Consider the following 6370-nt stretch of genomic DNA (forward strand, 5'->3'; position numbering starts at 1 on the left):
TGAACATAGTTGTGAACATGTGAACTAGTTTACAGACGGACGGCGATTTTGATATATCCAGCAGCATTATCATTTAGATGGAGCCGGGTGTCTCTCTCTTGTGCCCAGTGACCACAGGAGGTCAGACGGGCTGGAGAGCCATAGAACATGCGGGGATTTATACTGTAGGTGAGGAGGAGGAGGATTTGAATGCAGGGCTAGACTTTGGAGATGGGATGGTGTGCTGCATGGGCTTGGCTCAGATAAGAACCCTGGCAGCAGAGTTCTGCACATACTAGAGCCTGTCCATATGCATACTGTGTATTCCAATGAAAACATCACGCTGAGAGTGCTGAGTGAAGCGGAAATACAAGTTTGTCTTGTGGTGATAATTCTCGACAGGTTTATTGGTTAATGTTTTTAACACTGTGAGACTGACTAACGTCATATTTTCATTAGACGTTATACCTGAATAGTAAAAAGCTTTAGTTTTACTTTTTATTAATAACTGTGCTTTTCGGGATGTCATTATTAAGCCAGATTTCATTCGTAGTGTGATGGCCGTTACAGTGTTGTTTGATCGACTTGCTAAGAGTAAATTTGTATCTGGTCAAACAAACCACACTGAAGGGTACTTGAGTTTAAGGTCATGGACATTTAATTTAGTAGGGAAAAAGTTTGAAAAACCATGCTCTCATGGACTTTGAGCACGAAACCTGATAAGTTGGAGTAGTGTATTTTGTCTCATAGCTCTGGAGTATTTCCACTCCCTGGCTTTTGAAGTTTAACTAAAGCTGCAATATGTGTGACTGGAAATATCACTGGCTGCATGTACATTGTATGATTTTTTTTGCTAAATGACTTTCAATTTGCTCAATATACTTCAAACATGCATGTTTGTGTGTGGCCACCATCAGTGCTGCCTTCTTTCATAGAGCATGGTTTAAAATGGGTTTGAAGACAGTTTCTCTGACTCATATTCAGTAATTAATCTAACAGGAAGTGACCCTACATTTCCATTGGTCACAGGTTGGTGTTATAGCAGTAAAGATATAAACTGGGTTAAATATTTCAACCAACGTCATAAAATGCCTATTGTAAGATGTGCTGAATCTGACTTGAAAACCTCAAAGAAAACAATTTGAATTACACCTGAATTTTTGGATGAGAATAAACATTTTTTTAGGGGTTAAATTAGTTGCAAGTTAAGATCTCCAAAAAGTGGTAAAAGTGTATACTATGCTATCTTTGTTCACATCAGTAGGTGCTGAAACTGACTGGCTGTGTAGCTGGTAAAACACGCAAACAAATCCATGCACACGTTCGCAAAATTAGTTTGCATGCTTGCTAATCAGAATGCGCATTTTTACAGATTTGTTTATGCACATTTACAAATTAGATTACGCACACAGGTATTCAGAATACACCTATCTCTATGTGCATTAGGAGATTCTCCTACACATTTAAAATACCGAGAATACAAAAATGTTTTCAGACAGGCACTCCACCCTTCAGTGCCTCCTTATTTTTCTCCAGAGGAGGTGCACGTGTGAATACAAATGTCCGAATGAGACAGTCTACAGTTTAGCTGACTTTAACCTCCTGACCTCCTACTATATTGTGCGTGGAAATCCAAGAGAAGTCCATAAGTAAACACAGCAGGGGATATCAGCTGGATTCAGCACGAGTGAAAATCTCCTGTTGAAAAAGCTGTCACACACGCATAGATGACACAGATAAGAGAGGCAAGCGAGTTGGAGCTGACGAAGGTGTCGGGGGGGGGGGGGGGGGGCCTCTGCCCCCGGCTGCTCCACCTCTCAGCGGAATAATGCAGAGGGATTTGATGGAGTGGTGAACATGTCTGTGCAGAGAACCTCCAGCTGCGTCGTGAGAGTGTGAAAGGCAAAGTGCCGGTGAACGGCGTAGCCAAATCACCGGATTTAAACCGTATAAAAACTGTATAAAACAGTTAAACAGAGACACAGTTCCACAAATCTGCATACAATTCATAAATAACTTTGCTACAACAATGTCCCCATACTTTGCTGTAGATTTTTTTGACCTGAGGCATTTTTATGAGAGACAGACCTGGGGAGGAGCGATGAGTGAGAAGAGGCAAAGAAAGTTGGTCAGAAAATTGTGTATATGTTTTATCCCGTCTTATCCTTGCTATTTAAGTAATGATTGAATAAAACAATATGCTAAATATCTTGCTGCTGTGAGGTAATATTAACATTACCTGTTCATCTGTAACACAGAGCCATTTATATGTATGAATAGATTTTTTGTTTACCTGCCCTCCGCACCAGGCAGTTAGACAGGAAGTCAGCTGACCTGTGTGGTTTGCTCTCTGCAGTCATGAAGGGGATGTTTTTGTGTCACAGTGGAAAGACAGGTCAGTGATAGTGGTAGATATACCCTATTCCAATGTCACCACCCCCGGTAGTTCGAAAGAAGTAGAGATGGATGATGGTCTGTAGGCGAGATCTACATATAAACCCTCACACACACATACAGACAGAAAGAGACACAGTGGGAGGCTGTGTGAAGCTGACTGGATGACCAGTCTGATGGACTGCGGTATAAACGGAAAGATAATTTTGTGACGTAAGGCAGCACACCACAGACTTTACCAATTCCAAGGCAGGGGTTCATAATCTAAATCACTAAACTGCTGTGGGTCTACATGATGATATAATCATAATGTTAATTACAGAGTATGACAATAATTCTGTAAATAATATTGATGAATGCAATGAAAGTAAAACCCAACATCAAGTGTCTCATCAAGCCTGGAGCATGGTTTCTCCCTTGACACACCTCAACTATTAAACTTGTAATTTTAAGTTGCAATAACATGTTGTTGTCTTTTTGTGCCTGTGTATTGAAGCCTCTTACCCTGACATCTGCGTTATACAGCCCCTCTAGTGAATGTCAGGATATTAGTGCAAGTGCATGTCTAAAAGCAACTTCAGTATCTTCAGGAGTTGTACATTTGTACATATGAAACTGGACCTGCTTGTGTGGCTTGATGAAGTTTCACCTCTCATCCAAGAGGCTCCTTCAGGTCTAATGGACTAGTGGAAGGTTTTCAGGTATTGCACATCACGGAAGTGGGTGCAGAACCAGTCTGACCAGAGATTACTGGAAAACAGTCTCTCATCCAAAGGTTTGAAATTAAACGCCAACGCAGATACCGGGGCTAAAACTCATCACTGAATCAACCATCAGAACCAACCACTTGAGCAACACAGGCCCTGTGCAAGTACAGATTTGAACGTACATAGAGAGCTCTCTGATCTCGCCAGACCACATTGGGAGGAGGTCTGGACCTTCTACTCAGAAAAACCACATAACTTGATCTTCTTGAACAGAAGTGGTGTACGTGTTTGTTTGTATAGAGCGGGAAAGTGAGATTCACAAATAAGGAGATGCATAGTGATACTGAACATAGCAGACTATTTCACCAAGGTGACTGGTCTTCTCAGTTAAACAATGATCATACCAGCCGCTAGAAAGGAAAAGCAACTGGAAAAGGACAAAGCCATTGACCATCAACTACCATCTTTACCCAGGGGAAGCCATTCCTTGCATCTATGGACTACACAAGGAGGGAGCCCTACTCAGAACCATCATTATCAGCATTACCGCTGGATTATAGAGCATCGCCAACCACCATCATCCTTACACCTACTGGTTTGAAACTACATCAAAAACTCCCAGGATGTTGCCAAGATGGCCAGAGACATAAAACTCGACCCAGATGAAACCATGGTCTCATAAGACAACAGGCAACCCACGACAGAAGCAGCTTAGAGGACAAGGAACCAACAACCTGCAGGACAGCACCCTTCACAACATCTGCTCTGTTCAAACTCTGCCTGACCAACACTACTTTCAATACAATGAAGGACAAGCAGAAACACAGGTGTGCCAACCGCTTAACTGTGGCTAACCTCTTAATGTAGAAAGTGGAAATAAGAGCTCTGACCTCCTTCCCAGGAACTGCCCCAAGCCATTGGTTCAGATATGTGAACAACACCTGAGTCAAAATCAAAACAAATGAGGGTGGTCGTCTTGTATCGTGATGTTGCCCGTTGAACTTTTATATCATAATTTCATTTTTATTAGAAATTTTTGTGAAATGTTGTCATAATGAGTGCATGGATTGTTGATTTAAACACATTTTGTAGGGTCACAATGACCTTTGAGCTCTGAACACAAAGTTCTAACCGGGTCATCCTTAAGCCTAAATTAACTTTTATTTCAGAAGTAATGAAATTCCCTTTCAATATAATGTGTTCATGGGAGCTATTGTGCTAACTGTTACTTTTGACCTTTGACCAACAGAATCTGATTAGTTCCTCATACTGTGAACATGTGTACCCTAGACTGTACATAGAAATGTGTGTAGACTCTTGATCTAAAAAGTGAAGTCAATGCAATGTCGGAATCCTGCATTATCTTGCAAGACCAGCAGAGGGATACTTCCCTGGTTGCAAAGAGAAGCCTGCTCCGTTTATTTAGAGGTCCAGGAGAAAGTGACCAGACTTCTCACTTGATTGATAATGAGAGTAAACATTTTCATGCAGAGTTTATGGTCACAGCCGCTAGATGGAGGGGTGTGGATACTGTGTGATTGACAGCTAGTGCCATCCAATGGGTGGAGGTGGAGGTCAGTGTGCAGTGTCCTCAAGCTCTCAGTAAGATCCACTACTCCAAATATCTTGACTTCTATGGTTAAAGACCAAGATGGCACTGGACAAAATGGCAAACTTGAGGCTTTAAAAGAGTTCCCTAACCAATAGATGAACTCACAGTGGGTTGCCGTTTGGTGTGAGGCATATTTCCCCAAATTCTCTCATATTTTTCCCTGGACATCACCATTACAAGTTTGGGGCGGATGTACAAACTGTATGCTGACAGGCAGACAACCACACACAAATTCTCCATCCTGGCCTCTCGGACCATATCAAACTGTCTCACAGGCTGTATACGACCCACGAGCCAGATGTTTCCCACCCCTGTTCTAGTGTATCAGTGGTTAAATGAACTGCTTCTGCGTCATGTTGATGTTCATGTATTTGAACCAACAAACATCCAACTCAGGCCTCATCTGTGTTTTGTCTGTCTAATTGTGGTTTATAAGGAAAAAGAGAGAAACTAGATGAGAGCAGATGTTTAAAAACACACATAATTTGTAAATAAATTCCTTCGTACAGCGCGATGTCAATCAGTTTCTCTCACAAATAGACAATTAGTAATTTCACTGAAAAAACATGTTACTGATCACACTATACTGTGAAAGTCCCTCGAAGGTAAAATAAACCTTGGTTGTGCCTGGATGAAGCCATTCTAAGGGATGGGTGAGTCTACAGCGCGGGATGTGTTACTTCAGATATTGCATCACAATGATGACGGACAGCCTCGCAACTTTCAAAGACTGCCTTCTTCTAAACTTTCACTTCCCCTACGAGCAAGATACTGTCGAAAAAGCAGTGAATGCCCGTCGAAAGCAGAGTGGAGGAAGTTTGGGGACTAGATAGAATACCAGCTTTCACGGAAAATTACCAATAGGCATTAAGATACACAAAATAGGAGCCTTTTGAAAACCTGAAACTTATTTTTTATGTCTGACTTGAAAGCATGTTAGTTTGGTGTGTTGGGTAAACACAAACAATTTCAGTGTGAAAGATCGGGTACAAAATCCCCAGTCCTCATTTTGAGTTCATTCAAAAGTTCAGCTATAGACAACATGAGTTTCAGCAGTTTCAGTCACCTGTGTTTATGTGGGCGTGATGCAACAGTGATAAGATGCACTTGAAAATATATAAACAAAATACATAAACCCCTCTGTTCTTACAATAATAACATTATTGATTCCCAACACACAGTAGTAAAACGATAGGTTTCTGTTCACCTATGAGTAAAATCCTATAAAAATAATAATTAAACACATATATATAATCAAACATGATGTTAGAGAAAGCTAATTTTATTTATTTATACCATGTTATTTATACCATGTTAAAGTCTTTATTATTTATACCATTACTATTTTACAACCTTTTATATAATAGCTAGTGAAAGCTTAAAGAATTCAATCAAAAAAATTGAAATTACTTCATGTTTTCATGATAAACAGTATTTTACAGTGATACAGGAAACTAATGCTCATTATGAATTACAATTTACTTAATGCTACATCATTTTTCTTGCAGCAATAACCTTTTGGTATGTTATTGATATATAATTGGTATTAAATAATCATTTGGTACAAAGGTTATTTTTACTACAGCTAGCAAGTGTGCCTCTCATGGTTTCAGATCCTTTGCTCCGATCTGGAGTGAAATTATATCCATGTGACGCTCCAGAGGGAACACACCAACCT

Source organism: Pleuronectes platessa, chromosome 9 (assembly GCF_947347685.1).
Source record: "Pleuronectes platessa chromosome 9, fPlePla1.1, whole genome shotgun sequence".
NCBI classification, from domain to species: Eukaryota; Metazoa; Chordata; class Actinopteri; order Pleuronectiformes; family Pleuronectidae; genus Pleuronectes; species Pleuronectes platessa.